Genomic DNA, 20,702 nt, shown 5'->3' with positions numbered 1-20,702 from the left:
TCTTCACTTTGGAGAGCTACATGGCATAATTTCATCATAGATTTATATACAGCTGATCGGCATGTAGTTTGATATGCAAATAAAACCATCATAAATACCAGAGAAAGATTTAAAGCTGTGTTTTCCACTGTCATGCTACAATCTTTGCTTTTCTGGTCAGTCTAATCTACTCGATTACTCCTTTCATCATCTTTTGAAGACGTGATATCTCTTTCAAAGAGCATCTGTCAGATATATATTACTTAGTTAATTTTTCTGCATGGAATGAAAAAACAAGGGTGGGGAACCCAGAGCCCTGAGGATCAGATGCGATGCGTGGCCAAGAAATTATTTTGGGGTAACGTGGAGATGTGTCATGTGTGGCCTGCACTCGGTCTATAAAGGCCTCTGTAGCTCTTGGCAAGAAACAGGTTTCCTACCAGAGATATTCAGTTTATGCTAAAGATTGAAGTGAAATTTTCTTTATCTGGGTAATAGAGCATCTGTAGTAGACACCATTGAGATGTCACTTCCAGACTGAGCTTTCTAGATCAAGGATGCTACAGGCAATGGAGCTGAAGGATGCTTTTAATTCAGAAGATTAAGCTTAAGTAGTTTAAGAATGGGAGAAAGTGTGGATAGAGTCAATATTTTTATGTTCAAGGACAAATTGAAAGTGTAGACTTGTTTGCTGGTAACATCAAAGCTCATGGCTAGCTTGGGATGCCTGGATGCTTCTCATCTGGTTTACCCTGAGAACCAAACTTATTGGGATTTTTGTGTTGTGATCTTGGGTGAATGTCTTTTACTACCACTGTGATTTTTGAATCAGATACATTTCATGCATAAAACATACTTCTTGGTATTGTGAGGAGACTACAACCAGGTGTGTCATCAATACGCACAGCAGTTTTCTTCCAGTTCAGCTGGAGGAGAGCTTGGTGAGCAGTTTTGGGGCCAAATCCAGGCCTGGCAGCAGTGCAGTGCAGAGGACTGAATTGAAGCAGTAGATGCAGGGCAGGAATTCCCGAAGGGTGTCAGTAGCGGTGGAGCATGTCTCTCCGTCAGAGACCTTCAGAAATCTGGCTAAGGCAGGGTCCTCACTGTCAAATCCTTGCTTGACACCTCTGGTTCCCCGGGGATGAGGTGTCCCAGGCTCACTGGGCAGTCACCAGCCTGGGTGCCCCGTTTCTGACCCCATGTGGGAGAGCTGCCCTTCAACACTGGACAACAAGGCTCTTCCTTTTGGCAATCAGTACAGGGCAAGGTGCCTTCAGGGGGATGACTTTTAGATTTCTTCAGGTTGCACCAAAGCTGTGTTTGACTTCCACTATCTGTCTTTACCATCTCTGCCTTTTTTCATGTTTTTTTATTTGCTTACAGGCTTCCAGTCCTCCATGTGTTGGGTGTGTGCTACTAACCTATCCCTACAGGAGCAACCCTACTTCTGTTTTCCTTTCGGAATAAAGATAAGAGAACATCCCTTATCCCTTCTTTTCCCCTTTTTGGTTTCTGCTCTTTTCCATCCTCCTCCTTGGCACCTTTTTTCTCCATCCATTCTCCTGCAGAGCTGAACCCCACTGAAGCACGAGCTCTTCCAGGGCAGAGGAGCCTGAAGGCTGTAAACCAGTCTCTGAGCGCCGTGTCTTTTCCCAGAGAGGTCCCTGGGGATGGGAGCAGGCCAGGAGGTTGATAGCTGGTGTTAACCCTCAAAAGAAACACCTTTCTTCTTGTTGTTGTGGATACTTCATGTACTGCATTCAGCTCTGGAGTTCCCAACATCAGAAGGACATGGACCTGTTGGACCAAGTCCAGAGGAGGCCACGAAGATGATCAGGGGGCTGGAGCACCTCTCCTATGAGGACAGGCTGAGAGAGTTGGGGCTGTTCAGCCTGGAGAAGAGAAGGCTCCGGGGAGACCTTACTGTGGCCTGTCAGTACTTAAAGAGAGCTTAGAAGAAAGATGGGGACAGAATTTTTAGTAGGACCTGTAGCAATAGGACAAGGGGTAATGGTTTTAAACTGAAAGAGGGGAGATTCAGACTAGATAGAAGGAAGAAATGTTTTATGATGAGGGTGGTGAGGCACTGGGAGAGGTTGCCCAGAGAGGCGGTAGATGCCCCATCCCTGGGAACATTCCAGGTCAGGTTGGACGAGGCTCTGAGCAACCTGATCTAGTGGAAGATGTCCCTGCTTGTGGCAGGGGGGTTGGACTAGATGACCTTCAAAGGTCCCTTCCAACCCAAACTATTCTGTGATTCATGTAATTAGGCAGTGGACTGCTGGTGGGTACTAAAGATTTCAAAAAATGCATCATTTTCCCCCACCTGCCCAGCCAAATAATCACAAAAGTGCCTCGAGGAGAAAGGGAAAGGATCCTCATCATCAGCTGGGGATCTGGTAAAACACTGTATATCACGAGATTCACAGTAAAGTCATGACACTGGTAATGCTAGGCTAAGGATTTTTGTTGGGGCTCATGGTTTCTTTGCCTTGCTCGATAAAATAAAACCTGCTGAAGCACTGATGGTGAGCTCCCTTCTATCAGTCCTCATACTTCTAGCCACTTCTGCTTGAATTATTCATGTTTGGTAAGTGATCTGCAAACAGCTTCTGTGATCTCCCTGTGATCTGTGTGTATGTGAGACTCACCCCTGCTTAGGTCAGGGCATTTTCTTGTTTCCTTCCTCACGGCAGGGAGTCTGTGGGAATCTCCAGATTGCTCACCGCCTCCTTCTGATGAACCGAGCCATATATTTATTATTTACGCAGTATGATTTGTTCGGCTGTTGCAGGCACACGGTATTATCACTGGATAAGCGAGAAGACTCCGTGCAAACATCTGCAGCTATTGCTTGACAAATCCTATTGTAGAAATAATATCAAGGAGCTGCAGAGGAACTTGCAGGGCAAATGCCCTTATAAGTGAAAGCAGCTCTGCCAGCTTCTTACCCAGTGTAGGATGCATTTCACCTGCACGTGCATCTCAATAGAGCTTTACTGGGCTATTTTTTATATATATATATAATATGTGTGTGTGTGTGTGTTTTATGTGTGTGTTTGTTTTCCACAAGCTCTGCTCTGCGTTTATTTTAATTTTTTATAACGTATTCTGATTTGGTCATGGAAAGAGGTTTGTAAAACTAGTGAGAAGGGCAGTTTGTGGTCGGGCAATCGGCAGGTGTCCTGTTTACTCTGCAATCCGTATCATTAGTGAAACAGTCTGTACGCCCACCTCTTCCAGCACACCCACCTCAGGGAGATCTTGGATCTGCCCTTCCAGTGTCATCTACTTCATCCCAGTATACTGTGATAAACCAGTCTGCATTTTGGGATGAGGACTGGAATGCTTCAGGAACCCATTGCCAAGCAGAGCTAGAGCTGGAGCTGATGCTCTAGGCAAGGCAAGGCTCAGCAGAGAGACAGGGGACCCCCAGGTCCCCTTCCCCAGCTGAGGGGGTAGCTTTGGGTGAAAAAAGCTCCATTTAGGGTACTTGCTTTTATACAGAACCCCTGAGGAGGACCTGTACCTTGCCTAGGATATCCCTCACCTACGACATAACTGGAATACAGTAGCGAGTTTGTTAAAATGTCCTGCCTCTCTGCAATCTGGAAAGAAGATTTTCTGTTAAACCTTAGGGAAATTACTGGCCTTGTTAACTAGCATAGAAGTAATGAACCACAGCAGGGTTACTCGAGAGATTTGGGCCCTGGCTTTGTAAGACTGCATTGTTTCTTTAAATGAGAGAAATAATTTAAGCAAACAAACGAACAAAGAATTTCTGGAAATTAAAGTACGGTATGAATGGGATGATTTGCTCATCTTCTGTTTAATAGGAGCAGTGCAGTGAACAATTGCATGGTCGACCTCAGAAATCTATCCATGGTAACTAGTCACAGGAGAGAAAAATAGACAGCCTGCCACCAACTTGGTATTAAAGTTATATTTTCCATTTTTTCCACCGTTTTGGGCCAGTCGGGGACTTTCCACGAGCAATCAGCACGGGAGAAATCCCCTTCTGCTTTGTAGCAACCACCGCCACTGAGCAATGAAAGGTCTGATGCTGGTTTTGCACTGGTTTTGGCTTTAGTGGGTTTCAGTCCCAGTTTCCAATGGGATCAGGCTGGGACAGACCGTCCTACTGAATACATCCCGTTGGACCAGGGCTATGGGTGGGTGATGCCCCCTTGTCCCTTCCACGCCATGGCTGAGGCTTGCTTGTGATGGGGTCTGGTGGAGGAACCTCACCTTTGGTTTCATCACCTCTACGAGGTGCTGGATGTTAAATCCCCGACTGGGTCTGGGGTCTGTGCAAGCCCTGCATGATCCATGCGCCTCTGGGCGAGTCCTGCAAGAGCCTGGAGGAAGGACAGAAAGATGCTGCCAGGCTGGAGTTCATCCAAAAATAAAAAAAAAAAAACCCAGGGATACTGGGCCTTCGGGCTCAATCGTCTGTTCCTCAAAAGACATTTTTGGAAGGGATCACTGTGCTTTTGTTCTTCCATTAGGCAACTGAGGAGCAAGCATTGTTTTCCTCCCCTCATCCGTTCCCCTTATAGGGGAAGAAGAAGGAGGACTTGGCCACCCTGAGCCGAGCATCTCGGGGGACCTCCCAAAACAAAGGGCCGTATGGAGAAAAGTGCCGTCATCCCGTCCCCGTCATCCTCTTCCCTCCCTTCACCCTGTGCTTGGCACGGCCGTGCCCGCTCGGGGCTGGTGTGCCGCACGTCAGTGCCAACCGGCAGGGAGCACGGAGCGGTGATCCTAGGCTTCCTCCCTGGAAACCCAGCAAACTTCTTCTTATCTCCAGGTTTATCGCTTCCTGTAGACTTGGCAAGGCAACCCTGGAGTTTGTCATCTGCCAGGAAGGCGTGTTAGCTCCGGGACGGTGTTGACAGTGTACGTGTCCACGTCTGATGGCTTGGATAAAGCAGTACTCCTGGGGAACATCATTTTGATGTTCCTAGATGTGGACCGAAGCTCTATGGACACATCCATCCCGGTGTAGTTTCCCTCCCGTGTGCTGCAGGGATCCATCCCTGATCTGCAGAGAATGCCTGTGCCTTGGAGAGCATCTCCCCAGCCACGCTCTGCGTGACCCTTGCGTTAGCTCCCCATACAGGAATACGGGGCTGGCACGGGGAGCTGGGATGGGGTTTTATTAATTATAGGTTGTATAGTTTTTTTTTTACAAAAGACTGGACTAAGACCAACCTATCTTGTTTTGCCCAGGCTTCAAGGCTGACCCTGCTGAGAGCCCCTGAGATACTGAACTCTATGGGAGTGGAGACCACTTGACTGCACTCAGCACCTTTCAGGATCAGGCCCTAGGTAATTATTCTAATTCTCTGCCTGGATGATGGGTGAAATCTGATGTTTTTGCTATGCAGACCATCTGAAATGACATTCCTAGTTGCCCGTCCCATGAATCCATGGATTCTTTTTCCCCCTGAAGGTTGTTACTCTCTTAGATCAGTGGCTTGACACTACAATAATAACCACTGTTCTCTCAAAAATAAAACAATATATTTCCTTTGGTTCCAGAGGGGGAATCATAGAATGGTTTGGGTGGGAAGGGACCTCTAAAGGTCACCTTGTCCAACCCTCTTGCCTTGAGCAGGGACATCTTCCACTAGATCAGGTTGCTCAGAGCCCCGTCCAACCTGACCTGGAATGTTCCCAGCGATGGGGCATCTCCCACCTCTCTGGGCAATCTGAATTGCTGCATCACCGTTCTGGCAATGGTCACCAGCTCTTCTGCTTGGGAAGTTCTCCTGAAGTTAACTTGCAGAAAGCTGTAAAAACAAACAAACAAACAAACAAAAAATGTTTTTCACTCCCATCAGAAGCAATCAAAGGCTTAAAATGTCAATATTTGTTGGCAAGGATGCTTGTACAGGTTAGAATTTTAAGAAGGGCTCAAAACCTACAGCTGCAGGAGCCTCCTTTTTAAAATAAATCTAGCAACTATTTTCTGCAGAAAGATGAATTGTGAAAATCTTACTTACCTGGGTTCATAGCAGCTGCATTCTCTCCTCCAAACCTGGCCTCCTTGTTGTGCCTTTCAGAAACTTTAAATCTTTACCCCAGGGTCGATAGATGGAAGTCAAAGAGCCTAGGGCCAAGCAGTGCCTTGCTCTGCATCCTCGTGGAGATGCGGTGTCAGCCCAGTGTCTTGCTTGGGAGGGGGGCATAGGCAGGATTTGACCCAAGATTTGTTCTTCCAGCCCAGCAAAGCCAGCTCAAACTCAGAGCGTGAGCTTGAGAAGCGAGGATCTTAGGGGTGAGTTTTAAGAGGAGTAAGAAGGAAGCCAGCAGGATGCTGTGGATGTTACTCCGAAATACTAAGGATGAAGGATTTCCTGTAGGGTTGGCTTCCTGAACAAGATGATATTCCTTACAGAATTCTCTATGCCGATAAAAGCATTGGTCAACAGAGGGTTATAATTTTTTAACCCGTCTGTTGGATCTTTTTCCCCCAATAAGTCGGTTAGTAAAAAACAGCTTCCCACTGATGTCGGCAGAGGTTAAAGCCCAGCTCTCAAGATGAGGGTGGTGTGAGGGCAGATTGTGTGTCGCTGGCTGCTCTCCCAGAGCATCCTCTCTCCGTGTGGGAACAGAGGGCTATTCTCCATCCCTCGCAGCTCTGTACAGTGACATTTTCAGGACCCAGGCCTGAGGACTTTGACTGGGTGGTTTCCTGTTTTGACAATCTCCATTTCAAATACTCTATACACAGCATTGTGCAGGGAATTAAAAAAAACCCAACCCGTATCTTTCTCTCTTGAATATTGCGGTGGGTGGTGGGGAGCTAAGCTCACGTTTCCAATGGGGAAGCAGAAGACGTGGCTGGTGTAACAGGCTCAGAAAGCGAAAGAGAGGAAAATGAAGAATGAGAAAGAAAAAATATGTTCACCATCAGGGCTGTGGTGTGATATTTTTCCCCATCCAGTCTGAATTTGTGGGGATGGGGTGTTTTCTCGGTGCCGAAGCTCATACGCTCTGTGTTTAAACTGCTGCTGTCAAAACTTGGAGACTAACTAAAACAAAAATGTCACAGGTCAAATGGCTATTTTCCAATTGACCAGAGTGCAACGTAAATCCTGGGGAGAGAAATAACCCACCAAACATCTACCAGCCCTGTGTCTGCATCCCCCACCCCTGTGCCGGCTGCTGGTGGCAGGTCCCACCAGGACCTGCAACCCGGTGACAGAGCCAGGTAGGCAGGCAGCTGCCTGCCTCAGCATCTGGAAGCTTTCTGCAAGCATCATCCTTTCCCCACCAAAATTTTTGTGCACATTTAACAGCATCAGATCCACATTTGATCTAGGTCAGCGATTAGGAGGATCAAGAGGTTGCTTCAGGTGAGCATGGTAGGAGAGAAAACATCTGCCTGTGGAGGAGCCTGGCTGGAGGCTCATCCTAAGCCCCCTCAACACATCTTCAGCCGAGGGCTGATCTTTGCTGCTCTAAATTCAGAGGATTTGGATAGGCAACGCTCCCAGGGAGCGTCAAGGCAAGCGCATCTTCTCTGCCGCTTTGTGCCGTCCCTCGCAAAGTCCCCCCCGAGGTTTTGGCGTGGCCGATTGCTCTTCGATGTGTTGTAACCTGAAAATAAGGACAGATAAAGGCAAAATGTTCTGGGAGCGATGCCAAGCCAAAGGCACTGAATTATTAAGAGATCCGTATCTGGATAACGGATTTATGCTCTTTAACAACTTTTAAGAGAAAATACGGTGTTTGCAGAATCAGATTGGGATCATCCTAAGAAATAGTGCTCTCCTTTTTAAATTGTATTGCTTTTATTATTATTATTTTAATAATAATAATATTTCCCTAGTGACGCCGTATATGAGAATATTATTTGCGTAGGAACTGGAAATGAACCTGAAATGATAGGCGTATTTTTTAAAGGCACTTTACAAGTCACTCGGCATTGGAAAAGGTACAACTATCCGTCAAAGCAAGGCTTGGGGATAAAATAATTAGAAATCACACAACCATAGCAAAGGAAGATTAGTGCTAAAATTAGAAGCCATAAAGTTGTTTTTAGATTAGGCTGGAATCTGGGCAGGCTGTTTTATTTTACCGTGTTACTTTAAAAAAATGCAAGGTGAGAGGTGTGAATTGCCTGCATTTGGTTGTGTTGCAATGGAAATGCTAGCGCTAATGCTAGGTGGGATGATCTTTGAGATGATTTTCAGGGAAATCCTTAGGGAATGGAAGTACAATCCACCGTGAAAGATGACATGCTGCTAAAGGAGCTGGATTTGGTGCTGGGCTACTTCTTCCCACTCCCCACGGACGTTCTGTAAGGTTGGTTTGCTCCTAGTTTTGTTTCAGGTTGTAGTGGCCAAACGCCCACGTTGCATCCAGAAACCGTGGTGGGATGGCCGGGTGCGGAAGGGTCTGCACCCGCAAGTGGCGTGGGTGCAAGTTGGAGCTGCTGTGGTCCTGGGACCTGAGCTGGCTCTTTGGGGCCAGATAGCAAGGTTAGGTGGGGCATAGCCCATGCAACTTCATCATTTCATATATCTGCTGGAGCTCCTTTTGCGTGAACAGGAATGAATCCTCTAACAGAGGAAGGCCACAAAAATGATCAGAGGACAGGCTGAGAGAGTTGGGGTCATTCAGCTTGGAGAAGAGAAGGCTCCAGGGAGACCTTATTGTGGCCTTTCAGTACGTAAAGGGGGCTTAGAAGAAAGATGGGGACAGAGTTTTTAGTAGGACCTGTAGCAATAGGACAAGGGGTAATGGTTTTAAACTGAAAGAGAGGAGGTTCAGACTAGATAGAAGGAAGAAATGTTTTACGATGAGGGTGGTGAGGCACTGGAAGAGGTTTCCCAGAGAGGTGGTAGATGCCCCATCCCTGGGCACATTCCAGGTCAGGTTGGACGAGGCTCTGAGCAACCTGATCTAGTGGAAGATGTCCCTGCTTATGGCAGGACAAGGTGACTTTAAAGGTTCCTGCCAACCCAAACCATTCGATGATTCTGTGATCTGTCATGGAGGCTGTATTATACCTGAAAAGTGTGTAATGTAGTGGGACCCACCTTTACTCTTAGCTGGCATTGGCTTATAGAGGAGGTGCATGTCTCCCTAGTGCTGGTCTTCAGCCCCATTACACCATTAGTTTCTAAGGGACCTCCTTTGATTAACACCTGTGCCAGTTAAGCCTATTGCAGGGTGTGTTGTGTTTTGGGGACGGGGACATACCCGTTGTGCCTTGGTTCTTGTGCCGGGGACAGGGCATGGCTGGGGATTTGCTTCTCGCTGTGTGGAGGTGCTGGGAGGAGCTCCTCCTCACTGCGGTGGGTTGGGATGCGAGCATCTGCCACCACGCTGGGCAGCAGATGGTTTTCTGGGAAAGAAGGAGCCAAAAATGTGTCCTGTTTGGCGCACGAGGACTCATGGTGTGACAGGAGTAGGACAGAGAGGGGGACAAGGAGGAATGACATGGGACAGCTTCAGCGTGAAAAGTGGCTGAACAGACTAAGCCCTTCAGTCTGGAGAAGGAGCTGAGGAGGTATCTAAGTGGGGTATATAAGCCCTACGTGGTGTGGAGGTGGATAGGAAAGAGTTATTTGTTGTGTCTCACAGCTGGAGAAAAACAGTGAAACGATTGGGCAGAGGCCTTAAACAGGAGGACGTGCTTTTTTATAAAACATGTAATTAAACTGTGGATCTCCTTGCCACAGGATGTTGCGGATGCCAAAAGTATAAATGGCTTCAAAAAACGATTAGAGAAATTTGTGGATGAAGGGTCGATCAAGGGCTGTTAGCACAGTGCTGCAGGTACAGCCACCGGATTGGGAAGCATCTCGGCTGCTTGCTAGCCATCAGGAGCATATACCCGGAGAATTAGTCCATGTGTACACCCCTTGGTCACCCTCAGAGCCGGGATCTTGGGCTGCAGGACCTTGGGTACCTGCCCTGGTGTTGAACCTGTTCCATGCTGGTGGAGGACAAGGACAGCAGCATCTGCTGTCCCCCTCATCCTTCCCATGGCAAATGCATACCCATACCTGAAGATCGGACATCACCAAAGCAGGCTAGCTGGTTATCGTGGGGCGTGATATTCCTGGATATATTGGCAATCCTTCCCCTGCAAGGTGGCTTGCTCCAGCATGCGCAGCCAAGGCAAGAGCACACATCCAGATGGGTTAAGATCGTCCAGTGAAAATGTCCTACCTACCACCAAATTCTTCCTAAGTCCATGTGAGCATCCCAAGAGGGTATGGGGTAGGGAAGAACTGGCATGCTCCATGTCTAAATGCCTTTAGGAAAAAATGTCTTGATACTAAGAGGCTTTCTGATACAGTTGGAAAGGTGTAACATGAGCAAGAAGTTGGAGGACAAGGTCGGGAACATCCAGGTGTTTTCATCATGGAAATGGCCAACTAAAGGTCTCTGTGACCCAGAGAAAGGTGACTTCTTCAGTTCTGGTGCCTTGAAATGGGGAGTGGGGGATTTCTGGGAAGGAAACCTGAACTTTGTGGGATGTGCTGCCTAAATATGGACGCGACTGGGTGAAGCCCATCTCCTGGTCCCACCAGAGGTACCAAATGAAAGGGTCTATAGGTTCCCTCCGGGCCGGGAAGCACCAGCCCCCCTGTGACCACCCGCAGCATCTTGTTGGCACGTGCATTTCCCGGTGCCTGCAACGGGAGAGTGGAGTTGAGCAGACTGCCTGCTCCCTCCGAAACGCTCCCCACCGCGCCTGCAGCTCGGTGAAAGCAGGACAACTTCTCATCGACTCTTTGTAGCCTGAGAACAGAGCCTTGGAAAAGTCCGGCCGCAGGAACTTTACTAATTCCAACTAATGACTCCGAAATACTGACTGAGGGGAACAATTGGGCATCATCAAAAGGCACAGACAAAAGAAATGCACTGTATTGTAATAGCAAACGGAGCTGAATTTGGTCTGATGGAGCACCTTTCATATTCAGAGCATTTCAAAGTGCTTTGCAGAGTAATGAGCTGCATGCTGACGGTGGGGCTGGTGGAGCGGTCTTTATGTGCCCAACAATAGGTGGCACAGCTGGTGGAGGAGGACCTGCTTGTGGTGGGAGAGGGGATGGTGGCTGGGATGGTGGGGTTATCCTGCGCTTTCCTGTTTTTTCAGTGCTGTTAGATCTCTAACTAGCATTTGGATGGGCACTGGAGGTGATCAGGCAAGACCTGTTGGCCTTTCAGTACTTAAAGGGGGCTTAGAAGAAAGATGGGGACAGAGTTTTTAGTAGGACCTGTAGCAATAGGACAAGGGGTAATGGTTTTAAACTGAAAGAGGGGAGATTCAGACTAGGTAGAAGGAAGAAATGTTTTACAATGAGGGTGGTGAGGCACTGGAAGAGGTTGCCCAGAGAGGTGGTGGATGCCCCATCCCTGGGCACATTCCAGGTCAGGTTGGATGGGGCTCTGAGCAACCTGATCTAGTGGAAGATGTCCCTGCTCGTGGCAGGGGGGGTTGGACGAGGTGACCTTCAAAGGTCCCTGCCAACCCAAACCATTCGATGATTCCGTGAAGACCTGGCTGTGATTCCTCTGTTGTCCTGATGCTTCTGTGTCTGTAGCTGAGATGGGGCCACTGTGTCTGTCTAGCAGCAGTCCATCAGCACTCTGGGCTGGGCATGCTGGGGAAATGTGGGGTAAATGGGAGTTGGTTTGGAGGGACAGTCTGTGAGATGGGATTAGTCTTTCCTTCTTGAAACTGTGCAGAAGTCCCTAGGTTTACCTATGGATCTGCTCCTCTTGGCATCACTTAGAGGGACAGTGAGCTTGGCCACTTTTCTCAGAAGGACTGGGAAACCCTCTCCATGCTCTAGCCTCCAAAAGCAACGGAGCTACTTCATCCTCCCAGGAGTGCAGCAATATTGGTGTCTGGTCCAGCCTGTGGATTTACCTGGTCCTATGGACCTGTAGGTCCTTCACATGTAGGTCTGCACTCTCAGTGGGCTCAGTTTCTCTGCCCTTCTTTTATCTTTGGGGAAACAGAGGTTGAGAAACACGTTGTGACTCACATGAGAATCCCTTGTCACAGCTGGGAATAGACCTTGGCCTCCCAGGTCACCGTCTGGTCCTCTAATCTTGCGGTTTCTGTGACAGTTTCATGAAGGCCCACATACAACTTCAGCTCTTTAATTTTAGCTAAGCCAGAATAGCACTGGCGCAGCTGCGTGAGCAGAGCTCTTAGTCCTGAAACCATCTCTGCAGCAGGGAGGTTACTTGCCCCTTGCAAGGAGAGGAAAAGGTTAATTGCATTTTTTTTTCCTTTTCTTTTTTTTTTTTCTTGTTTCTGCTTTTTTTTTTTGGAAAAGAGGAAATAAATGTACCTACCCCACCCTAAGGGGACTGCACAAATCTGTCAGCCCTTGGTGGGTGGGGGCAGGCAGCTGGGCTGCATTAAGGAAATAGCCCTTGGGAGGGAAGGGGTTGGGGGCATGGGTGGGGGGCCTTGGCTGCCTGCCTGGAGCTGCAGGCAGGGAGGGGGATGCTCTACCGGGCTATATTTGGAGAGCCCAGGCTGTAACACTGTCTGCAGAGCCATGAGCGCTTGTGATGAGTTTATCTTACCCAGGGTTGGAATAAAAGATCTGCAGCAAAGCCTGGTTTGGGGTTAGGAAATGAGCTCAGGGGTGAGGAAGGAGATCTCAGACCTTCTCCTGTGTGACCTGGGTCCTTCACTACACCAGCTCCCTGCTAACCAAGATAACCAAATTCCAGCAGCCTCCTGTCTTCGCTGGAGGACCACGCTGGCGCTGGGTTCGTTGCATCTTCCCCATCCCGGCCGAGAAAGGAGAATGGGAAGCAGACCGAGATGTGTCAGAAGCCCAGAGCCTCCTCGCTTCTCCATCTGCGTTTCCGTGCCGCCTGCGCTCCAACTGGGTTGGGCTGATGTCATGGCAAGACTTCCTCTTGCAGGCAGCGGTCTCGCGTGCTGTAATCCTGCAGCGGGGATTTGATGGTGTGCAGATGGCTTTGCTGTTTCCCTTCCCGTCTGACTCGCGCCGAGGCTGCCCGCCGCTGCTTTCCAAGCAGGGGTATCTCAAAGGGCCGGTTGAGCGGCAGCAGTAGCAGAGGCAGGTTCTCCGTGATGACCCAACCTTGTGTGGGTATTTTGGTACCACTTCTGAATTAATGCTTAAAGGAATATATAAAGACCCAACATTTTAAGTTTCTTGGGGAGCTGATGGCCATAAAAATACAGTCTTGTGTGGTGAAGCCATAAGGTCAAAGCAAAGAAGCAGGGTTATGTCTTGAAACAACTCAAAGCAACTTTCAAGCTTCTCGTCTTGTTCAGGGCATCTAAATTCAAAGCTGTCGTGCGTATATCACACAGGGTGTGCTGTTTGTACAGAGCCTATCCAAGTCTCTCTTGTTTTGCTTTTATATCAGCAGTGGCTGGTGTGAGTAACCTGTACTCATCTTTTGAGCATAGTAGGAGGCAAGTCAACTGTGGGGGCTCAGGGGAGACTGGGCTTGGAGGAGGACCAGGGCTGAAGATGGAGGTGATGTAGGTCCTGGTGGTGTGTTTGAGGTGGATTTACATCCTCATGCTCTTAGCCAGACAGATGCTTTGCCTGTGCTTCTCATTTCAGCTGAACGGTGCAGTAGGGACAGGAGGGAAGATGTTAAGAAGGCAAGAAATGGATTTATAATCCCAAGCCAGCACCGCTTGGTCTAGAAGAGCATCGATGGAGCCTCGCTGGTGTTTTCCAGTAGAGGGACACACCTGCCGAGCCTGGGCATCCCTGTGGGGGCTGTGGGAAGATGCGGTGCCTGATGGTGAGGCATAGCCCTGGGGTGGAGGGGGCTCTGGCTGCCCCCTCCAGCACAGCTCTGGGGCGAGGGGCTCATCTGGATTTTGCCAAATAGGTTTCCTTGCCTCCTGTCTGGGATTTGCCATGTGTTTGAGCTTTTAATATCACTTCATTCTCCCTCCCTACATCCCACGCCCCTGTCCCAGATGTATTTGTTTAAGTGGCTTTAATTAACTTACATTTTCCTGTGCGTGACAGCTCCTTGAGGTTTTGGTAGCTGTTTTTTGTCCTTCCACAGTTGTCACTGACATGCAGCACTTTCCCTGCCGGCTGGTCTTCAAGCCTACCATGTTTTTTCCCTGCTCTGTGGAATTATTTTAACATACTGGAAGGAAATGGTTTCCATGTGAGCCTTGTTACTCACACTCAATTGATTATTAGGTGTGATTTTCCTGATCCCTGCCGGTATCTATGAGGATTTTGAGCGAGGAAGCCGGAGGGGCGTAGGATGATGGTTTAGGTCAGATAGATTTATCTTCACAAGTGACAAGACTGATAACTCTGGAGTGGCATGGCTACAGGTGTTATCATTTGGGTGTCTCCTCAAGAGTGAAGGTTAATGTCTTGCCACTACTGATCCATCACGGTGTTATCTGTAGGATTTATAGGTCTTCTTGTGCCTTTCCAGCAACAGCGGGTTCACTTTTCCGGAGCTAAGACCTATGTACCTGCTCCCTGGTTTCAGCAGCCGTAGCGGTCACATCAGCAAACCCCTGCTCTCCTGGGTTTGTTTGCTTTTAAACCCAACGTTAGGAAATAATCTCTGCTTGTTATTGTGTAGTTTTGCACTACACCAGTGGAGGGAGGTGGGATGGATGGGGACAAGCCCAATGTCTGAGTTCTCTCCCAAGGGAAGGCATCAGGCAGATGAAGGCAAGGCAAGCCCTGATCCTGCCTTCCCGAGGATCACCCTAAGACATGTGAGCAGGATGATGGTAGGGAGCAAGGAGGGACTCAGATCTTAAAGTAAAATCTCTTAAAAAAAAAAAAAAAAGGGCAATAAATCCAACAAATTAAAATAAAAAGGCAACTAACATGAGTGACAATTGTACAGTATCAGATAACACCGCATCCTGAATTCCAGTGGGATAGGAAATACGAAGCAAAAATCACTCAGGTGCTTCTAGATAGTGATAAGGAAAGCAATTCCCATTTACTGGTAGAAATAAAATAAGAGGTCCTGATAAACCCTCCATGACTAGACTGGATTAGGGCTCTAGCTGTGAAAATTCATTACGGGCACGCAAAAGAATGCATATCTCACCGAGCTAAACTGACTACAAACACCATTTATCTAAAGAAGAGCCGATTCACACAGAATAAATAGATTTCTTTCAAAGGGAAGCGGGGTGATCTGTCAGAAATCTGTATCCCTGCCTTGTCATTTATTATGCAAATAAGTCTCACACCTTTCTAAACCATGAAGGATGAGTTTGTGTTGGAAGAGTGATCTTAAGCTGTTCCAGCGACTCCAGGGCCAGGCTGGGGTCCCTTGCACACACTGCCGGGAGCTGCTGATTTCAGGAGGGCTTCTGGTGGTGAGCACTGCCGGTCCTTGTCAATGAGGGTAATGCAGTTTGGTTGGACGTTTTCAGAGTTCCCATAGACAAGCCCATTGCTTCACATTATTTTGTATAATTTATTTTACGTTATTTTATTTTATGTTATTTTATTTTATTTTAGTTGCCCATTCTCTGTAGGAGTGACTTTGTATCTGGGTCATATGCAGAAGGGAGCCCATGGCGTATTCTGCTCTGTCCTTGTCTTGAGCTCTCTTCCTTTTGGTATCAGCGCCGGTTAAAGCTGCATCGCTCTGTTGGGTAGGGCTTAGTGGAACGGAATGCGTCCGAGCTTCAGTCCGTGGTTGACTCTGAGGTGGCTGTAGGTGGCTGCAGAAGCACTTAGCGTGGTGTGCAGGGACTGAAACATGATCTAACACCTTTTGTTCTAGCAATTAAGTATCTCGGGATGCTAATTTTAGAACTAGAATTGTGCTGGTAGGAGCCACAAATAGCGGACGAAACCTTGGTGTTCCCTTCGGTGGAGAGAGTGTTGAGTCAACATTAAATGAATGGAAAAAAAAAACCAAACCCCAAAACAAACAGAAAAAAATGTCTAGAAGGTTTTTCCTGACAGGGAGGTTTTAGGTTTTGGTCCTGTATTTCAGAAAGGCTCCTGATGAATCATGTAGCCCAATTCAGTACGTTTGAACAAAGCTCCAGAGGTGGAAGCCTGACCCCACAAACCCACCAAGCTCCCATCTCTGAGGCAGACTCTGAGCATGATTTGGGACAAGTGGGTCTCCTCTCTAAGGCAACATGAAAGTCAGGGGGATGCTCGGAGAGTAGAGGGATCCAGGTGGGACATTGTACGTGTTCATAAGCAGATTGTAGGACACACAGAGAACCTGGGTTATAGAAAAGCACATTCAAAGGACTTCCCGAAATGCTTGATCCCAGATTTCTCAGGCACCTTTTCCATCACAGCCAGTAAAGGTATTTGCACTGATTTCTGGCTCTGGTGGTCTTAAGAGACGACATCAGCAGATGGCTTCTGGTGCGGCGGAGAGGGACAGGTCCATCGGTAAGCAGGAGGGACTGACCACCCAGCGTGCGCTGCGGCCGAGGGGGAAGGCAATGCACGTTGATGTTGGCCATTGCACGAATCTGTCTCACTTCTTCAGGGGCATTTTACACTTGTGTTTTGCCCTCAGCATTTCTGCAGCGCTGGGCTGGCTGGGCTCTTGCAGTGCTCTGGAGTGATTCTGCTAATGGGATCTGACCTGATGGCTTTGCATGTTTTAAGTAAATTAAACACAGCTGCTAGGAAAATCCAGTAACCTTAACAGCACCATGACTCCGTTGTCTGCATTGTAATTACAGCGGCAACCGCCTGGAAGTTCTACTTTCTGGTTTATTTTTAAATAACTTCTGAGCTACCCTTTGATCAACTGCTTCATCCCTGAGTCCTGCCTGTCCTTTTCCTTGTTCTGGGTTTAACCCTTGCTGCTTCTTCAAGCATCTATCTCATTGCAATTTAAGTCAGTCGCAAATGCAAGCAGCTGATTGCAAAAATGACACTCTTCCCTAAATATATCCTGCAATTTTGAGCTGAGGGTGAATCTGGGGAGAATTTTAAGCCAGAGCTTATGGGGGTGCATGAATACCGCAGGCATTCGGAGAGAAGTGTTTTATGGATGCCGGGGAAGTGCATCTTGAAATATGCAGCTTTTTCTGTTACTTCAACTGAAATCCTTTGTACCTCTTCAGAGAGATGGGCTTTCTGTCACAGTGACAACCCTTTAATCAGAAGCAAAAGGAGTTAGTTTTATGTAGGAAGCAAAACTAGGAGCCTAATTAATTTTCCGTTGTCAACCCATGAGTGGAGCCCATGCCTGCAAGAGCGATCAACTCCCAGCACGGGCATAGCGGCATGCTCCTTCCCTTCATTAAAAACTCACGCCACCTTCACTGTGGGATCTACATGGGCTTAAATTTCTGGAGGAAACCCAGTTTCAGGGAAATGACTTAGGGTTTTGCAGCAGAGCCTGCAAAAGGGCTCAAAAACCAGCTGAATTTTAAGCATGTCCCAGTGCAAGGAGGGAGGTTGGCTCAGCATCACGGGAGGCTGGTCCCACCTCGAGGGCACCAGAGCTACAGCTCCCCAACTGCGCTCAAGGTCACATCGTATTTGATTATAGAATCATAGAATCATGGAATGGTTTGGGGTGGAAGGAACATTTAGAAGTCATCTAGTCCAACCCCTCTGCGATGAGCAGGGACATCTTCCACTAGATCAGGTTGCTCAGAGCCCCGTCCAACCTGACCTGGAATGTTCCCAGGGATGGGTACTTCTAACAGAGCCGTTTGCCAGCTTGTTTTCCAACCTGACTTCTTTTCTTTTCGACCGGGCTGGCCAGAACAGGCAGATCTCTGCTCTGATGCCCTGGTCTGCTTCCCCATCTGCTGTCTGCAGCATGTCGTCGTATATCCGCGTCAAAGCGAGTGCCTATGCGTTTGATCTGGGCGAAAGCACTGAGTGAGTGTGATTTGGGTTGTAAAGTTTATGACATTCTGTGTTTTATGGTAAATTTTAAATTGACTTTGCAATCAGGGGACATTAGAGTTTGTAAAGAAAAGTCGGTGTAATGTGTTGCAGAACAGAAGGTGGTAATTTCCCCTCTTATAGTGATGCTATCAACAGTAAAGAATGAAGCAGCTGCTTCTCAGAGGATTGTTTTTTTAATGCATTCGATTTATGTAATTTATAGACTATTATTTATTTTGTGGGGTTTTTCCCCCTTTACTGGCTTTCCCCCTCCCTCCATTACTAGAAGAATGCAGCACCATCTTATCTACCACTTTTCATCTGTAGATTTCAAAGCCCTTTCTAACCACGGCTGATGTCATCGTTTCCATTTTCACACAGGAAGGGGAAAATTGAGGGCTGGAGATGGGAAAGGATGTCAGCCCAAAGATGCAGCCAGGCCACTCCTCCTCCTGAGCATGATCCACGCACTCATTTCTCCCCGGGTTGGGAGCGATGAGCTCTCTCACGGCATTTTTGGCTGGAAGACACAGTCCCTGGCAAGCCCTGGTCCAGCAAGGAGAGCCCTGTGCCACTGCACGGGCACCCCGACATCTACCATGGGTGCTGCCAGCATTCATCCACATGGCCACCATCAGGATCCTATGAGCCAAAGCAGCTTTTATCCACACACAAAAAGGAGTTGCCATTAAAAACGGCAACAATCATCACACTCTCCTAGGCAATGAAACAACCTCATGTGGCAGTGCATGATAGAAGTGCCTTTTCAAAGTACATTTGCCAGGTGGGATTTTCTGCAGGGACGTGGATGATTTGGTTCCCTTGACTCCAGTGGGCTTCTCTAGGACACTGCCCTGTTTGAGGCAACACAGACTTTCAGCGAGGCTCAGGCTCTGAAGTTGCTCTATTAGTTGACAGAAATGGGGTTTTCAGCCGAGCAGAATATTTTCTGGTGAGGTGGGATTCATCTGTCTGCGTTTAGATACCTGGGTGGTAGCCACCTCTTCCCTAGTTGCCTGGGCTGCCTTCACCATCGATGGAGAGCAGTAAGCACAATTTCAGTGGTGTGGTTTCTCTTTTCCTAAGGTAGATATCTAGCTGAGATCAGCTGGATCTTGCTGTAGCTTCTCTCCTTTGCTGAGGGACTCTAGCTAACTAGCCCAGTCTAGCTAACTAGCATTTTTCTGCAGGTACACGAGGGGTCTATGACCCTGGGTGTCTCCTTCCCACCACGCAGTTCAGTATCTCGACATAAAACTGAATGGCTGGAAGGAGAATTATCCCCAAAAGGCAGCGTGGCATGGGTTTTGCACACCCGATGTCATGTGCTCTGGTGTTGCACCGTGGCCGGGCTCTGTGGTTGCGCCGCAGGTCCTGACGCACCATGGTCAGACATCTTCTTACCTACCTCCACGCAACTCCAGAAGGGATGGGGCCACCCCAGTCTGCCCACCAGACCAGTGAGTATTGCTAAATGCAGCTGTAGCTTTATTTTTTAGATGGCGAAGGGGCCAGTTTGTCATTTCATCACTATCGGGACATCTCTGACGCTCAGGCTGGGATGGGAAGGCAGCACTTCATAGTTTTCTCCTGATCATCACTGAAGCCAGGGTTCACCCTCATTTCTGTCTGACAACATGGCAGTGTTTGCCTGCAGCTCCGTATTTTGCTTGCTGTTATTAAGCCTGCTAGAAAATGGTTCTGGCACCTTCCCGATTCACTAATGTGTCTGGTGAGGTCAAAGGCTCTTGAGAACATATGAAGGAAATGGGCAGAGTCCTCTGGGAGCAGCCTGGGGTCACCCGGGCGTGAGGGGAGATGTGAGATGAGCTCTTCCTCAGGCTTAGGCTCATTCGTTAAATCTGAATCACAGCAAAGGTGTTTTATGATGTTTGGTTTTCAGATATGCCAAAAAGATGAAAAAAACTGATTGCAAAAGTCCTGGGCATTTTAAAGTAGTATTTGATGGGGATTTATTGAAGATGCTGTAATACAGCCTGTAGCAGCATCTGCTTTCCAGATTAACAGAGGGCTTGCAAACAGCACTTTGGAAGCAACCTCCAAGATTATTTGAAAACTAGAGAGCAAATTCCATGTGGTGAATGATTCATGACATGGGTTTGCATATCAGTTGTTCCTTCTCCTTTCTTTGTCAAATTTATTCTCTTCACTGATATTATGCAGGAGGCACACAAACACCGGAACCATCCTGGAAGTGTTTATGTGCCAGGACTGTGCCACTCATCACAGCAGGGGCCTGAGAGTGCAGAGCTGGAGGGCATCCTCATCTAATGCAAATGGTTTCTATTTTGGAGCTGTTGAAACTTGGACCAGCAGCTGGAGGTGGGTTGCAGTGGAAGATAAAAATATGAACTCGGTGCCTAGTCTTCTGCTATAGTTGGTGGATGTTTGGTCAGTGGAGTCTGGAGGGTGTTTCACACCCCAAAATAGATACCGATGTTTGAATAACTAAATGGCTCTCCAGACATCCCAAATCGTGCTGACTGCATCCCCATGGCCTGCAGTAAGAGCTGGGACAGCCACCACACGTGTAGGTCATGATAGACACAAGTGTCTAGTTTTACCCTAAGACATATTGCTTAGTCTCCAGCTGTCAGTCAAGAGGGATGCAGGTCCAGGGTCATATCTGGCAAAGCCACACACAGGTCTTGGATAGCTTAGGGAGTCTAACGTGGCAATGGGAACCTGCGTTTAGGCAACTAAAACCAGGATTTACATGTGGGCAGCCCAACTGGAATGCCTTAATCTGGAGTTGAATCCTACCTGGCATGTCAGAGGCTGGTGCAGATTTATCAGATTGTCCCCAGCTGTCAGATCAGGGCTACACTGTGCTTC

The 20,702-nt window shown here is 48.0% G+C and overlaps 1 protein-coding gene across 1 annotated transcript in view; it reads left to right on the top strand.

The window, feature by feature from the left end:
• ZBTB7C (zinc finger and BTB domain containing 7C) overlaps positions 1–20,702 on the top strand; it is a 162,245-nt gene that overhangs the window by 63,697 nt on the left and 77,846 nt on the right. The window contains exon 3 of the mRNA XM_052778571.1: positions 5,212–5,310. The gene's annotated coding sequence lies outside the window, so the exon portion shown is untranslated. The remainder of the gene's footprint in view (positions 1–5,211; positions 5,311–20,702) is intronic.

The sequence above is a fragment of the Harpia harpyja genome, chromosome Z (genome assembly GCF_026419915.1).
Source record: "Harpia harpyja isolate bHarHar1 chromosome Z, bHarHar1 primary haplotype, whole genome shotgun sequence".
In the NCBI taxonomy this organism is placed as follows: domain Eukaryota; kingdom Metazoa; phylum Chordata; class Aves; order Accipitriformes; family Accipitridae; genus Harpia; species Harpia harpyja.
Note: the sequence above shows the minus strand (reverse complement) of the source record. Positions and strands in the feature narration are given on the sequence as shown.